The 17600-nt window shown below is 45.4% G+C and overlaps 1 protein-coding gene across 8 annotated transcripts in view; it reads left to right on the plus strand.

Annotated features, from left to right (window-relative positions):
- LOC143804992 (uncharacterized) overlaps positions 1-17600 on the plus strand; it is a 309321-nt gene that overhangs the window by 119828 nt on the left and 171893 nt on the right. For 2 of the 8 annotated variants that reach the window (XR_013221144.1, XM_077283690.1), the window contains exon 1: positions 12001-12084. The exons of the other annotated variants lie outside the window; for them this stretch is intronic. The gene's annotated coding sequence lies outside the window, so the exon portion shown is untranslated. Of the gene's footprint in view, positions 1-12000; positions 12085-17600 lie in introns of those variants that run through there. 8 annotated transcript variants of the gene reach the window in all.

Genomic DNA, 17600 nt, shown 5'->3' on the forward strand with positions numbered 1-17600 from the left:
CCTCTGTCTGTCGGGGGTCGACTCTCGAACTTCATCCACCGATGGTGGTCCATCACCACAAACCAGCGAGTGCTCCGTACCATTCAAGATGGATTAAAGCTAGAGTTCGAGAGTCTCCCCCCTCATCGCCTAAGGATTACCTCCTTACAAAATCTCCATCCCCGGGATTCAATGTCCTCTCATCAGCACCTCGAGTGTTCCCCAGGATCATGACAGAGGCAGTAATCTTCATTCACCATCAGGGGATTTGCATAATTCCATACTTGGACGACTTCCTCATTGTCGCTCCATCCATCTCGCGTCTGAACTCCAATGTGATAAAGACTCTGGAAATTCTGTAATCCTTGGGATGGATCTCAAACCTGGAGAAATCAGATCTCCTCTCCTCTACAAGGAAGACATTTCTGGGAATCCTTCTGGATTTGGAAGTAAGAGCATCCTTCCTGCCCAGAGACTGCCAGCTCGACCTTGTACAAAGAATCTGAGTACAAAGCCCTGAGGGCCCCCACCCTTCGGCATTCTATGTCCATCCTGGGCTCCTTAACATCATGCATCCAGGCAGTACCCTGGGCCCAAGCCCATACATGAGTCCTTCAGACCCATGTGCTCTGATCCTGGGACAGACATCAGAGCTCTCAGACCAAAAGAGTTCCTCTTCCCTGTCATGTCAAGTCATCCCTGACATGGTGGCTGAGTCACCGGAATCTCCAGCGGGGGGTCAGCTGGGACCAGCTTCCCCTAAGAATACTTACCTCAGATGCCAGTTGGAGGGGATGGGGAGCCATGGTGGAGAAGACCCTCTTCCAGGGCGTATGGTCCTCAGACATCAGAACCATCTCATCGAACTTCAGGGAACTGAAGGAGGTAGAGGAGGCGCTGAAAGCCGCATCTGTCTTTTTCCAGGGTCATCATGTGTGCATATACTCTTAACAATATGACCACAGTAGCGTACCTCCGTCACCAGGGGGGCACGAAGTTTGTAAAATTAAAATCAGTGGCTGCAAGAATTTTTTCTTGGGCAGAAAAACATCTTCTGTCCATCACAGCGGTCCATCTGAAAGGATCCGCCAATATTCAAGCAGACTTCCTCAGCAGAAAGGATGTACATCCGGGAGAGTGGGGGTTCGACCAGGCAGTCTTTTTTTCCCTAGTAGCATGATGGGGAATCCCGCATGTGGATTTATTTGGCAACAGCCAGAACGTAAAAGTAGAAACATATTTTTCCCTGAATACCGCGGACAGGGCATTGGGCATAGATGCTTTTTTGTCATAGGGAGACTAGGTGGGTGAGAGCTAATAACCCGGGCCCCTGCAATTTCCCTCAGACTAGGGAAATGCTGACTGACCCTCTACCTGAAGTTTACACTGATGGTGTGCATGTCCAGGCCTCGAACCTCGCCCTGCCTCCTGTTACAGCCCTAAGCTGAACACCTCCACCCTCCACCCAGTGAATGTAATACACCAATACCCACAGTTAGCACAGACAAGGATAAAGGAAAATATACACCACGCCGCAGTCACTCAGGAATACACTATAAATGTGCAGGGCAAAATAAACACAAATATAGGAAGGAGTAAATAAGACAAAGGAAAATACACCACCAGCAACAATTCTCCAACAACCAGCTCTCCACTCCAGACCGAGATAACAACGCAAGACAGAAGCTATAATCGGCGACGCCCAATGATCCTGGAGAACTATTTAAAGGCCATGGGCATGGCCCAGCTTCCAATCCGAGGATCAGGTAAATTAACCCTGGAACAGCTGGACAAAACCTAGCCGACGCCAATGAGCAAATAATGGTCAAAAGCAGAATTACCTCTGTCTGTCGAACGACCTGGTTTGAACAGCGTCCGACATGACAGTACCCCGCCTTCTACAAGGGACCCCAGGGCCCTCACGGCTTATAGGACCCGGCTTGTCTGGATGGCGACGATGAAAAAACCTGACCAGCCGATCCGCATGAATATCCGAGGCTGGTACCCAGGACCTCTCCTCAGGCCCATAACCACGCCAGTGCACCAAGTACTGTAAAGTACGACGCACTACACGAGAGTCAACCACCTTGGAGACTTCAAACTCCAAATTACCATCCACCAAGACTGGAGGTGGCATAGGCGCCGCGTCCACAGAACCCACCACCTTCTTTAGAAGAGACCTGTGGAACACGTTGTGTATCTTATACACCGTAGGGAGCTCCAATCGGTACGCTACTGGGTTAATGACGGCGGTGACCCTAAATGGACCAATAAACCGTGGACCCAATTTAAGGGATGGTATTTTGAGTCTTATGTTTTTTGTGGATAACCACACCCAGTCATCCACACTCAGGTCCGGACCTGGCACACGCCTACTGTCAGCCACACGTTTGTACCTAGCACCCACACTCAACAGGCGCTGTTTAACTCTCCTCCAGACTGATGATAATTGTTCTCCTAACTGATCCTCCTCCGGAACGCCGGAAGAGCCCCTCTGACTCAAGGTACAAAATTGAGGATGTAGCCCATAAACACAAAAAAACGGAGACTCCCCAGACGACTCCTGGCGGTGATTATTGATGGCAAACTCGGCCAAAGGAAGAAAGGTAGACCACTCCTCCTGGTTATCAGAGACAAAGCAGCGTAAGTACTGTTCCAAATTTTGGTTCATACGCTCAGTCTGACCATTTGACTGAGGATGGAATGCCGAAGAATGGGACAACTTGATCCCCAGCCGTGAGCAAAATGCTCTCCAAAATTTTGCCACAAACTGAGACCCCCTATCAGACACGATGTCAGACGGAACCCCATGAAGTCTGGCCACCTCCTGCACAAATACCTGAGCCAGAGTCTTAGCGTTAGGCAACGAAGGCAAAGGCACAATGTGCGACATTTTTGAAAACCGATCAACAATCACCAAGATGACCGTGTTCCCAGCTGATGAGGGCAAATCAGTGATGAAATCCATGGAGATTTCCGTCCATGGCTTACTAGGTACTTCAAGAGGAAGTAGAGTGCCAACAGGACGGGAGCGGGGGCGTCTTAGCCCTAGCGCACGTGGTACAAGCTGACACATATGAGACCACATCCTGTCGGATCTTGGGCCACCAAAACCGACGTGACACCAACTCCAAGGTACCTCTAACCCCTGGGTGGCCAGCGAGGACAGCATCATGATGCTCCTCCAAAACCTTTAGGCGAAGATGAAGCGGTACAAAAGATTTGTTGATGGGAAGCTCAGATGGTACCTCCTCCTGAGCCTCGGCAATCTCAGCCTCAACCTCGGTAGTGAGAGCCGAAACCACAACACCCTTTTGGAGGATGGGTACTGGATCTTCCCGAGGTTCTCCCCCCGGAAAACACCTGGACAGAGCATCCGCCTCAGTGTTTTTAGACCCCGGTCTGTAAGTGACAACAAAATTGAACCGCGTAAAAAACAATGCCCAGCGAGCCTGCCTGGGGGACAGACGCTTGGCTGACTCCAAATACAGCAGATTCTTATGATCGGTAATAACAGTAACCTGATGTACCGACCCCTCCAAGAAGTGTCGCCATTCCTCAAAGGCCAACTTGATTGCCAACAACTCCCTGTTGCCGATATCGTAGTTACGTTCGTCGGTCGACAGTTTCTTGGAGAAATAGGCGCACGGACGCAAACCACTCAAGAATGAGCCTTGAGATAGGTACCGCCCCCACACCAACCTCAGACGCATCGACTTCCACAACAAAGGGTTTTGATACGTCTGGCTGCACAAGAATGGGGGCTGAAACAAAACTGTTCTAAAGAAATTCAAATGCGCGCACAGCAGCCTCAGGCCAAACGGAGAAATTGGTACCCTTTTTAGTCATGTCAGTTAGCGGTTTAGCAATGATGGAAAAATCCTTGATAAATTTCCTATAGTAGTTAGAAAACCCAAGGAACCGCTGAAGTGCTTTCAGGTTATCAGGCCGTTCCCAATGCAGCACCGCTTGCACCTTAGCGGCGTCCATTTTAAAACCAGAAGCAGACACAATATAACCCAAAAAAGGCAACTCTTGAACAGAAAATACACATTTCTCAAGTTTAGCATACAGCTTATTCTCTCTGAGAAGCTGTAACACCTGCCTGACATGATCTAAATGAGCATCACGGTCGCAAGAATATATGAGGATGTCATCTAGGTACACGATAACGAATTTCCCCAAAACATGCGAGAACACATCATTGATGAAATGTTGGAACACTGCAGGTGCGTTAGTCAACCCAAAAGGCATCACCAAATTTTCAAAATGACCCTCAGGGGTATTAAAAGCCGTCTTCCACTCATCACCTTGACGGACTCTTATGAGGTTGTACGCCCCCCTGAGGTCAAGCTTGGTAAACCACTTAGCACCCGCCACCTGGTTGAACAAATCTGGTATCAGTGGCATCGAGTATGGATCACGAACCGTAATCTGGTTCAACTCCCTGAAATCCAAACACGGGCGTAATCCGCCATCTTTCTTCTTCACGAAGAAGAACCCTGCTGCCACCGGCGAGGATGACGGCCTGATGTGCCCTTTGCTCAAGCTTTCAGCAATATAATCTTTTAACGCTTGTCTCTCCGGACCGGAGATGTTAAACATCCTTGCTTTAGGCAACTTGGCCCCTGGTTTAAACCTGATAGAACAGTCATAGGGACAATGTGGCGGCAACTCTGAGCAACCCTTTTCAGAGAACACATCCACAAAATCCAGAAGTGACTCCGGAACGCTTGAAGTCACCGCAGCCACACATGTAGCCAGGCAATTCTCCTGGCAGAACTTGCTCCACTGAATTATGTCCTGAGTTTTCCAGTCAATTACCGGGTTGTGCATGGACAACCAAGGAAAACCCAAAACCACCTGAGCAGGAAGATTCCTGAGCACCTTAGGCTGGGTTCACATTGCGTTAATGGGTTAACGCTAACGGACAGCGTTGCACGGCGAAAATGTCGCAATTAACGCCGTGCAACGGGTCCGTTAGCGTGCCCATTGACAGCAATGTAAATTTCTCCTGCAGCGCATCACTAGCGCGTGCCTTTTTCGGCTCGCGCTAGTGATGTGCCGTTCTTCTGTGACGCGCCTCGGACGCTGCTTGCGCGCCCGAGGTCCGTTCCCCGCTCTCGCAGATCGGGGATCTGCGAGAGCGTGGACGTTAACGCGGCCCCTAAAAAAACATTGCGTTAGCGCAATCCGCTAGCGCTAAACGGATTGCCCTAACGCAATGTGAACCTAGCCTAACATGTAACCCGCTCGGAATGTAGAACCCCAATGTGGAGTTTCACCTCAGCCACAAATTCAGTAATCTCCCCCTGAGAGAGAGGAGCAGCATTGATGGTGACCACACGGATAGGATGAGACAGTTTTTCAATCCTAAAACCTGCTGTGCATGCAAACTCCTCATCAATGAGATTTGTGGCTGAACCACTATCCACAAAAACAATAATTGGCAGCTCACTGCCAGCGATAAAAACCTTAGCAGGGAGCATGCATTGAGAAACCACCATGGAGGATATACATAAGCTCAGATTGGTCTCCTCCACACCATCTGAGCTTAGAAGTTTTCCGCCGTTGCGTTTTTCTTAGACAGCAGAGGACAGATGTTAATAAAATGACCAATTTTACCACAGTAAAAACAGGCTCCCTGCTTCCTGATCTCTGGGGCTCGACGCTTTACATGTGACACCCCTGCGATTTGCATAGGCTCCGTGGGCTCACCTGCAGCAACCTCACGTGAACCTAAACCTTCACCCACAGGCAGTGTCTCATGCTCCCCCTGACACAAACTGCGATCAATGCGGACAACCAGACTCATAGCGGAATCTAGAGAAGCAGGAGTCTCGTACATCAGAAGGGCTTTTTTAACCCTTCCAGAAACCCCATGAATAAACTGACTCCGCAATGCTGGATCATTCCATTGGGTATCGATTGCCCAGCGGCGGAATTCAGAACAGTAATCCTCTGCTACTCGCTCCCCCTGGCGAATGGAGCGTATCTTAGATTCTGCCAGAGCCATTCTGTCAGGTTCATCATAGATTTTCCCAAGAGAAGAAAAAAAACTCTCCACAGAGTCAAATGCAGCAGAATCAGATGGCAAAGAAAACGCCCATGCTTGGGGATCCCCGCTTAACAATGACAACACCAGGCCCACACACTGAGCCTCATTACCCGAGGAGATCGGGCGCATACGGAAATATAGTTTGCAAGCTTCACGAAAAGAAACAAATTTACTGCGTTCCCCAGCAAATTTTTCAGGCAAAGGAAATTTAGGCTCAGCAACTCTCTGTCGCTCTAGCTTGCACATTATATACTGCTAGTCCCTGTTGCTGTACTGCCCCCCTCAATTCCGTGACCTGTAGGGACAGCGCCCCCAACTGGCTTGTTATGGAAGTCATGGGATTCATGACAAAACACACACAAAAAAAAAGAAACCCCCTTTTATTTTATTTTTTTTTGTTGTTGGGCCGATTTTAATGTCACGGGGAGACTAGGTGGGTGAGAGCTAATAACCCGGGCCCCTGCAATTTCCCTCAGACTAGGGAAATGCTGACTGACCCTCTACCTGAAGTTTACACTGATGGTGTGCATGTCCAGTCCTCGAACCTCACCCTGCCTCCTGTTACAGCCCTAAGCTGAACACCTCCGCCCTCCACCCAGTGAATGTAATACACCAATACCCACAGTTAGCACAGACAAGGATAAAGGAAAATATACACCACGCCGCAGTCACTCAGGAATACACTATAAATGTGCAGGGCAAAATAAACACAAATATAGGAAGGAGTAAATAAGACAAAAGGAAAATACACCACCAGCAACAATTCTCCAACAACCAGCTCTCCACTCCAGACCGAGATAACAACGCAAGACAGAAGCTATAATCGGCGACGCCCAATGATCCTGGAGAACTATTTAAAGGCCATGGGCATGGCCCAGCTTCCAATCCCAGGATCAGGTAAATTAACCCTGGAACAGCTGGACAAAACCTAGCCGACGCCAATGAGCAAATAGTGGTCAAAAGCAGAATTACCGCTGTCTGTCGAACGACCTGGTCTGAACAGCATCCGACATGACATTTTTTTTTCCCACCCCTAGAGGTTCAACCTTGCCTATACCTTCCCACCAATTCCGATTCTGGCAAGGACACTACAGAAGATACAATCCGATTGGGTCACTACGATTCTGATCGCTCCCATGTGGCTGGGAAGGAATTGGTACAGTTCCCTGATGGATATGGCCCAGGAAGGTCCACTACCGCTATCTCAGAACTACAACTTCCTTCGCCAGGGCTCCCTGTTACATCCGGATCTGCACAGATTGCACCTTGCGGCCTGGCTACTGAAGCCAAAATACTAAGGGCAAAGGGACTTTCTTATGAGGTGATTCAAACCCTTCAGAAAAGCAGGAAGCCAGTGACTAATGCCATTTATGGCAAAGTCTGGAAGAAATTCTCATCTTGGTGTTCTCCGAACATTCTGGACCCCTTTCATTTGAACATTGCACAGATTCTAGACTTCCTTCAGTGGGGCCTTGACCTGGGGCTTAGACCTAGTACCTTAAAGGTGCAGATCTTAGCTCTTAGTTCTTTCTTTGACCAGAACTTAGCTAGTCATCTTTGGGTAAAACACTTGATGACCTCAGCAGCTAGAATCTGACCCCAAGTTCATAGTCACATTCCCCCTTGCGATCTAAATCTTGTGCTTAATAGCTTAACCTGAGACCCATTTGAACCTTTGTCAGCAGCCACTTTAAGAAACCTTACTCTTAAAACTGTCTTTTTGGTCGCAATTACCTCAGTCAGACGGGTGTGAGAACTGCAGGCCCTATCTATGCAGGAGCCTTACTTAACAGTAACAAATAAATAAGGCAGCACTAAAACCTGCGAACATGAAACATGAAAATTTAATTGCATTACTGCACTTGAAATATGAAGAATTGAGAAAGTTTAGCCCATAAATTGGCCAATTTATTTGTACCTTGTAGCCACGATAAGGTATTTATCGTATACAAGGGCCTATCAATGCCACCTAACGTGAGTCCTCTCTTTGACTAAAAATCTCTCTCTCTCTGTGGAGGGGTAGTGGTCCTGCTGTGATTAAACACACCTGTGGCTAAAAAGAGGAGTGCTCAGTCTCAGACGGCTAATGAATACAAACTTCAAAAAACTGACTGTCACGTCCAAACACAGACTAAGTGTGAACAGGTTCTGAACCTAGAGTCACCAACTCATATGCAGTCAAATAAATAAGGCAGCACACTGTAACGCTAAAACCTGTTCGCACTTTGTCTATGTTTGAATGTGATCGTCAGTTTTTTGAAGTTACTTAACAGTAACGGCAGATAGTATTGTCCTCTATCTTGATAAGTATTTCCCAAACTCAAGTCCTCATGGCTCCCAACAGGTCATGTTTTCAGGATTTCCATAGTACTGCACAAGTGGGAGAACTCCTGATACTTCCATCACCTGTGCAATACTAAGAAAATCCTGAAAACAACCTGTTGGGGTCCGGGAGGACTGGCGTTTGGGAAACACTGATCTAGATCCTACATTCATGCCTAAAGTAACCTGAGATTTTCATAGAGGTCAGGATATATTGCTGCCCTCATTCTGCCCAAATCCTCCCAATATAAAGGAGGAGTCCTTTTACACCCTCCATGTCCGAAGGGTAGTTCTCTATCTCCAGCAGACCGAGAGTTGGAGGATTGATTGGAATTTATTCATTCAGCCCTCAGGAAGGAATAATGGCAAGAAGGCGGCTAAAGGCCCCGTCTCACATAGCGAGATCGCTAGCGAGATCGCTGCTGAGTCACAAGTTTTGTGACGCAACAGCGACCTCAGTAGCGATCTCGCTATGTGTGACACGTACCAGCGACCAGGCCCCTGCTGTGAGATCGCTGGTCGTGTCGGAATGGCTTGGACCTTTTTTTGGTCGTTGAGGTCCCGCTGACATCGCTGAATCGGTGTGTGTGACACCGATCCAGCGATGTCTTCACTGGTAACCAGGGTAAACATCGGGTTACTAAGCGCAGGGTGCACACTTGTAGCCTAAGGCCAGATAACCCCTTTAACATTGCAAAGGATAGGAGAAGCTTTGTAATTTATTGATCCATCTGTGAAAAACATAGACGACGCTGATGGAAAAAACAGAATCATGGACCATACACTGATGATATTGGTCCCATTTTTTTCACATACATGTTTAAACACGGACATGTGAATGTAGCCTTAAATATGATTATATGTTTCTCTATATGTTATGATACATTTGATCAAATGCTGGTTGATATTGTAAGGCTTCCATTTTATCCTCATTTGTATTGTTTGTCGGAGGTATACATCAAGAAGATTTACTGACATTTACCTGTAATGGATGTTACGGTGTAAGCATATAGCTGCATCTGTTGCATATAGGCGTCCATTTAAATAAAGAAATAAATACTGTGACTTTGATTTTAGCTGTAAGTCCGTAAGAAAATATTTAAACACTGTACACAGCGTGTTTTTATGTATGGTGTTTTCACAAACCTTTTGGTGCATTTTTTAAGTTAATGGTTTGTTTTTATTTTTATCCTTTTCTAGTATAGTCTGTTCGAGGTGATTTTCATGACCCCTTCCATGGGTTTAGCTATAGGGAAAAAAAAAAAAAACCTAACGTACAAAGTTGATGGACCTATGTTTTTTTTCGAACCCATGTCACAAAAAGTGTGTGTGTGTCAGGGCCAAATGTCATTCATCTGATTATTATTATTATTTATTTATATAGCACCATTGATTCCATGGTGCTGTACATGAGAAGGGGTTACATACAAGTTACAGATATCACTTACAGTAAACAAACTAACAATGACAGACTGATACAGAGGGGCGTGGACCCTGCCCTTGCGGGCTTACATTCTACAGGATTATGGGGAAGGAGACAGTAGGTTGAGGGTTGCAGGAGCTCCGGTGTTCGTGAGGCAGTAGCTTCGGTAGTGATGAGGAGGCAGCGGGGTCAGTGCAGGCTGTAGGCTTTCCTGAAGAGATGGGTTTTCAGGTTCCATCTGAAGGATCCGAATGTGGTGGATAGTCGTACGTGTTGGGGCAGAGAGTTCCAGAGGATGGGGGATATTCGGGAGAAGTCTTGGAGGCGATTGGATGAGGAGTGAATAAGTGTGGAGGAGAGAAGGAGGCCTTGGGAGGACCGGAGATTACGTGAGGGAAGATATCGGGAGATTAGTTCAGAGATATATGGAGGAGACAGGTTATGGATGGCTTTGTAGGTCAGTATTAGTAATTTGAACTGGATACGCTGAGGGAATGGGAGCCAGTGAAGAGATTTGCAGAGGGGTGAAGGGGAGGAGTAGCGAGGAGAGAGATGGATTAGTCGGGCAGCAGAGTTAAGGATGGGCTGGAGAGGTGCAAGGGTGTTAGCAGGGTGGCCGCAGAAAAGGATGTTGCAGTAGTCAAGGCAGGAGATGATGAGGGCATGCACAAGCATTTTAGTAGATTGAAGGTTAAGGAAAGGACGGATTCTGGAGATATTTTTGAGCTGGAGGTGGAAAGAGCTTGGATGTGCGGTTTGAAGGACAGGGCAGAGTCGAAGGTTACTCCGAGGCAGCGGACTTCCCTTACGGGGGAAAGCATGATGTTATTGATTGCGATAGATAGGTCAGGTAAGGAAGATGTGTGGGATGGAGGAAAGATGATGAGTTCAGATTTGTCCACATTGAGTTTGAGGAAGCGAGAGGAGAAGGAGGAGGATATGGCTGATAGACACTCTGGGATTCTGGACAGCAGAGCGGTGACTTCTGGGCCAGAGAGGTAGATCTGAGTGTCATCAGCATAGAGGTGATACTGGAATCCATGGGACTTTATGAGTTATCCCAAGCCAAGTGCATAGATTGAGAAGAGTAGGGGTCCTATAACAGAGCCTTGGGGGACTCCAACAGAGAGAGGGTGGGATGAGGAGGTAGTGTGGGAGTGGGAGACGCTGAATGTGCGGTTGGAAAGGTACGAGGCGATCCAGGATAGGGCGAGGTCTTTGATGCCAAAGGAGGAGAGGATCTGTAGTAGGAGGCAGTGGTCAACTGTGTCGAAAGGAGAGGACAGGTCTAGAAGGAGGAGTACAGAGTATTGTCCAGTAGCTTTGGTGGTAAGTAGGTCGTTAGTGATTTTGGTCAGAGCAGTCTCAGTTGAGTGATGGGGGCGGAAACCAGATTGTAGATTGTCGAACAACAAGTTAGATGAGAGTCTGACGTCTCTGTAAACCCAGCCTAAGGCCTCATTCACACGGTGATTTTTCTCATGTAAGTGAAAAATGGACCGATTGTTTTGAGTATCGTCAGAGTGTGATCAGTTCTCTTCACACATGTAGAAAACAAAACAGAAGTGTCTTCACCTTCTCATTTCTGATAATTCGTGAAAATTGGACCACACATGCAGGTCATCCAAATACGGTCCGATTTTTTTTTTTTTTTTCAGACATACACTAGCATTGTTATTTTTAATCCGACACTCGTATCAAAATATGAAGTCTCTGCAATTTAATATGAACATGCAGTGTGATTTAAATATATAGTAGAAAATTAAAATCCATGCACCACAGTTTTCTTACAATTTTTGGATGGCTAAAGGCAAAATTTGTGGGTTGCGGAATCAGTGTTGCATCGTTTAGCTGATAACAGACCCAGTAATGAGGAGTGAGGTCATTTGCTGTGTTAGAGGCCTGAGAGCATATCACGTGTCCAAGCTGTGTGGGGAGCAGGGCTGAGCTTTGCCAGGAAGGAAATGTTAGCAGCAGAAACAAAAGCATTGTGAGCGGGTGTACAAATAAAGTAACTTCTTAATGACCTGAGACATTTAACATCCTTTGTCTTCAGAAAAGCTTGTACACATGCTCCAGTGCAGGGATACTGCATTCAAGACTGTGAAAAGGGCATTAGATCCCTTAACTACAGATTTCCAACAGAAGCACAATAAAAATGCCACCCCAGGCTGCATTGAGATCTTCCCCTTACGTCTAAATGATGCTTAGCTTCACACTTCCTGTCTGCACGATAACATTCAAACTTTACTGCATCTGATTTTCCACAGCATCCTCATCAAAATAGGGTTATTTTGTGCAGGTAATTTCCACATTGCCATTGCTCATGTGAGTGTCTAATTGCATGTAAAGCACGGATGGTTTGAAAATAACGTGTTACTTAGCTGCGAGAGAACTAACAAGGCCCCTTTGTGTTAACCCCCTTTTGACTGAGTATTTACATGCAGATTGAGAGATTAGATATCTGTTATCAAATTAATGTTGATATCAAAGAAATATAACATTTAAAATCTTTTGGGGGAAATATTTGCATGCGGTCGATAGTAATAATGGCATGCAATACCTGACTTTCTGTATTAAACTCCTCAAACATGCATATTTTTAAAACTATCATCTCAAACTCATGTTCCTGGTTCAGCAGTCCTTTTTTTTTTTTTTTTTTTGCATCTTAACCTTTTTGTCTTGATTGCAAAAAAAAAAAAAGACAAAGTCTATTTTCGAAAATGAATATACTACATGCAATTTGTCATGTATCCTAAGCCGAGACTGGCCAACTGCATTGCTTAGCCACAGGCTAATCAGAAGAAGCTTCTGGATGCTGGCAGATAGAAAAGAGGGTCACAGGGCGCTAATCTGTTAGCCATGCGCTATTATTGTGGCCACTGGACCAGAGTCATAGAAATCTGTTTGCTCACCTCTATAACCTGACCATAATTTTGTTGCCTGTCTATACAGAGCATTTTTGTTATTGACATCTCTTGTTGCTAGTCTTTTTTTTTAGCGGGGGAGGGGCACTTCTGAGGTTTCAGTCAAGACTGATTGGGGGAGCTACTGTAAGTAATAGAAATATTGTGGTGTACTGTCATCTTAACATTCCCGATCCTTTTTTTTTTTTCTATTGGAGAAATGCTATCGATGTCTGGCAGTGGTTCATTGTACTGTACCCGCTGAATTAAAGGGACTCTGTCAGCACTGAATGACTTCTCAAACCAAGCACAGGCGCACAGTGCTCCCTCGGTGTGGCCAATCATTTATAAAAATCTTCCCACCTGCTAGGTTTCTATCTATCGCTTCCCTTCTCTGGCCCTATGAAGCCAGAGCTGTCAATCAGATGGGGGGTTGAGATTGAGGGAATGTTAAGATAGAGGGAACATAAGCAAGTGGGAAGGTGTATTTAAATGATCTGTCCCTCAGTGAATCTCCTAGCGTCGGGACTTAGTTTAAACAGTCATTTTGTGCCGACAGTCCCCTTAAGGCCTCGTTCCCACTTGCGTATAAACTTGGTAGAGTAAAAATCGCATTGTTCTCAAACCAATGTTACTCATTGAGTCCGTGCTCATCTGCGATCTTTTCTTTAGCTGAAATCGGACTGCGGAAAAAAATCACAGCATGCTGCGTTTGACTGCGTATATCTGACGAGACTCACCAATGGAAGTCAATGGGTGTGAGGAAAAAAAACAGACTGCACACAGACAATCTGTGTGCCGTCTGATTTTTACTGATACATTACCATTCTGTAACATAGTACACTGTAAATGGTCCTGTAAATTTATTGTAGAATAAGGCCAGAGTCACACTACAGCGAGATACGGCTGAGTCTCGCAGGTTAAAACCAAGCTCTGGCACCGGCACTCTGTAGCGCAGCGTGCAGCTGAATGTATTGCTGTGCGGCTGCACCCTCCGCTCCGGAGTGCCGGTGCCAGAGCTTGGTTTTAACCTACGAGACTCGGGTATATCTCGCTGTGTGTGATCCCAGCTTAACAGTTGCAGAGAAAAAAAAACGCATTGGATACGCAGATCATACGGATGTCATATGGATGCTATTTGAGAAAAATAGCATTGTACTCGCATGACACTTGTCCTACTTTTCTGGATTAATATTGGAGTAATTTTTTTAATCATTCCAGGAAGCGAGGCCTAACTGTGTGCATGCATCTTTATGAGGCAGTCTTAATGGGATAATGTAGGGCCAAACTTCTACTTAAAAGGGTATTCCCATCTCCAAGATCCGATCCCAATATGTAGTAGGTGTAATAATAATAATAATAATATTAGAAAATACCTCCAATTAGAAATGTAGTATAGTTTTTCTGATTCTCTATGTCTCTTTGCTCATTGTAGGGATTGGCTCAGGTGAGCAATGGTAGGGCCGCAGTAATGAGGCAACACACAGGCTTCCAGTCCAAACTTCAGTGGTTTATTGTCACTTTAAACAGTCCGAGACAGAAAGTAAGAGAAAAAACAAACATACTCCAGTTTGGAGAACCACTGGTCTCAGACTCACCCTTACACGGGACGGGCTTAACTAAGCGGCTGCCAAGTCAGCGGCTTCCGCCAGGTGCCATTCCCAGGGTTGCTAACAGTCATATCACCAACCTTTGTGACGTGTGGGAGAGAAAAACAGTTCAGGCTCCTTCCAGCCTAGTTCCATCCCCAGAATAACGTGCCAAACAAAAGAAACTCCATTACATAGTCTATAGCCACACCCACAGGTGAGGTATCCATCACATGGGCTGATCACATGATCGTGACATCACTGCAGGTCCTCAACCTTAGGAAAATAACAGGCCAAAACTTATCCTGCTGGGAGAAATATATCTTCCGTCCAGCACTACACCTTTACTGCACAACATCATGTACCGGCATTCAGGACCATGGGTATCCATGGTAATGACCACTGATATATTGACAGTTAGCTAATTGGTAGTGGACGAAACCATGGATACCTTAGGTCCTGCAGGTTCTGCACATGAGGAAAGAGGCATAGCGAATCAGAAAAACTATACATTTCTAATTAGTTGGTTTTTTTTTGTTTCAATAAATTTTATTCAATTTTTTTAACATTAATCAGATCAAGAAAAACCTTCCCATGCAGGGGAGGATTTCTAATTTGTTTTAAGCAAAAATCAAATTTTGGTATTACCTAACATTTTTCCTAAATTAAAAAACGAATGAAAGGTTTAAACTAGTAAGTGTTAATTCATGACTTCATTGTTGCCTGAGGGTAACAATATATGTATCATTCTTGAACTTGTCACTGTTAGTCCTATGGAAATATACTTTTCTTGTAGGGTAGACATAAAGGAGGATGCATCTGTTACTCACCATAATGAATCATGTACTGTATTGCATTGCAATACTTAAATGAGACTGGTGACAAATTACTGCATACATCTCAAGTCATGTTTTACTCTATATTTTCTGTGATTCATATCTGGTTAACAGTGATATGAATATTAGAAATTGGTACTGTTGGTGATTTTTTTTTTTCTAACTGCAGTAATTTACTGTATGTTTATACATCACAAATTAATACTTGCATGTAATCATGGTACTAGTATACATTTACCACTAGGAAAGATTTAAAAAATATTTTTCATAGTCCTGGAGTAAAGGATTATATTTCCCGCTAAATCTTGTTTAAAGCTGGAGAATTTTTATTTGTATTTTTTTTTTTACAGAAGAAAAACTCTCTTCTGAACAAATTCCCTTTTTGCCCATTCTAAGACATGTAACATAAAGTACAGTGCAAAAGTTTTAAGCAAGTGTGGAAAAAAATCCTGCAAAGTAAGAATGCTTTGGAGTATTAAAGGGAACCTGCCATCTAATGCCGCATGAATCGGCATCTGACATTTGAAAGAAAAATATATCCGACTACAATCATGCAACCAGATTCTCATTCCTTCTGCCCATTGTTTTGGCAGAATGAATCAGATGACCTGCTCCCTGTAATAATTTATTTTTTTAATTAGAAAAATCAAATTGAATGGAAAAAAAGAGAAATCTAAAACAAAATCAATATTTGATGTGACCAGCCTTTGCCTTCAAAACAGCAGCAATTGATCTAGGCAAACAGATATTAAAGGAGATTGTTCCAAACGTCTTGGAGAACTAACCACAGATCTTTTGTGCAATGAGGCTTGTGCAAATTATTCTGTCTCTCCATGTAATCCCAGACAAACTGGATGATGAGGGATCAGAGCTCTGTGAGGTGGAATCATCACTTTTAAGGACTCCTTGTTCTTTTTTACGTTGAAGATGGTTATTAATGACATGGGCTGTATGCTTTGGGTCGTTGTCCTACTGCAGCTAATTTGGAAACAATCAAGTATTACATGATGAGTAAAGCCCCCGTCTCACATAGCGAGATCGCTAGCGATATCGCTGCTGAGTCACAAGTTTTGTGACGCAACAGCGACCTCAGTAGCGATCTCGCTATGTGTGACACGTACCAGCGACCAGGCCCCTGCTGTGAGATCGCTGGTCGTGTCGGAATGGCCTGGACCTTTTTTTGGTCGTTGAGGTCCCGCTGACATCGCTGAATCGGTGTGTGTGACACCGATCCAGCGATGTCTTCACTGGTAACCAGGGTAAACATCGGGTTACTAAGCGCAGGGCTGCGCTTAGTAACCCGATGTTTACCCTGGTTACCATTGTAAATGTAAAAAATAACAAACAGTACATACTCACCATCTGATGTCCGTCAGGTCCCTTGCCGTCCGCTTCCTGCTCTGACTGAGATCCGGCCGTACAGTGAGAGCAGAGCGCAGCAGTGACGTCACCGCTGCGCTCTGCTCTCACTGTACGGCGGCACTCAGAGCAGGAAGCAGACGGCAAGGGACCTGACGGACATCAGATGGTGAGTATGTACTGTTTGTTTTTTTTTACATTTACGCTGGTAACCAGGGTAAACATCGGGTTACTAAGCGCGGCCCTGCGCTTAGTAACCCGATGTTTACCCTGGTTACCCGGGTGCTGCAGGGGGACTTCGGCATCGTTGAAGACAGTTTCAACGATGCCGAAGTCGTTCCCCTGATCGTTGGTCGCTGGAGAGAGCTGTCTGTGTGACAGCTCCCCAGCGACCACACAACGACTTACCAACGATCACGGCCAGGTCGTATCGCTGGTCGTGATCGTTGGTAAATCGCTATGTGAGACGGGGCCTTAAGTATCTGTGTTTCTCAGCATTGAGAACACCTTTAATCGTGAACAAATATTTAATTCCTTTTGTTGATATGTAGCCAAAAACTTGTAAGGACCCTCTACTGTACTTCATTGTTCCCTGCAGGCACTCATTATTGTACTGCTCTTCAGCGAACAAACTGCCTTCTGTTAGGCTAAGTGCACACGTTGCAGAATTGCTGAGGAAATTTTGCGGCAATTCTGCAACTCCTGCCGTGGGTATATCGCATGCGGAATTGGCATGCATATTCCCACAGAAAACTAGCGTTTTGCAAGCATAATTAGCTTGCAGAATGCTAGCGTTTTCCAAGCGATCTGTAGCATCGCTTGGAAAACTGATTGACAGGTTGGTCACACTTGTCAAACATAGTGTTTGACAAGTGTGACCAACTTTTTACTATTGATGCAGCCTGTACCGCATTAATAGTAAAAGATAGAATGCTAAAAATAATTAAAAAAATTAAAAAAAATGGTTATACTCACCTTCCGCAAACAGCCGATCTCCTCAGCAGCTTCCGTTCCTATAGATGGTATGTGTGCAGGACCTTCGATGACGTCGCAGTCACGTGATCGCGACGTCATCGCGGTCATGTGACCGCGACGTCATCGCAGGTCCTTCACACACACCATCTATAG

The sequence above is a fragment of the Ranitomeya variabilis genome, chromosome 2 (genome assembly GCF_051348905.1).
Source record: "Ranitomeya variabilis isolate aRanVar5 chromosome 2, aRanVar5.hap1, whole genome shotgun sequence".
Classification (NCBI taxonomy): domain Eukaryota; kingdom Metazoa; phylum Chordata; class Amphibia; order Anura; family Dendrobatidae; genus Ranitomeya; species Ranitomeya variabilis.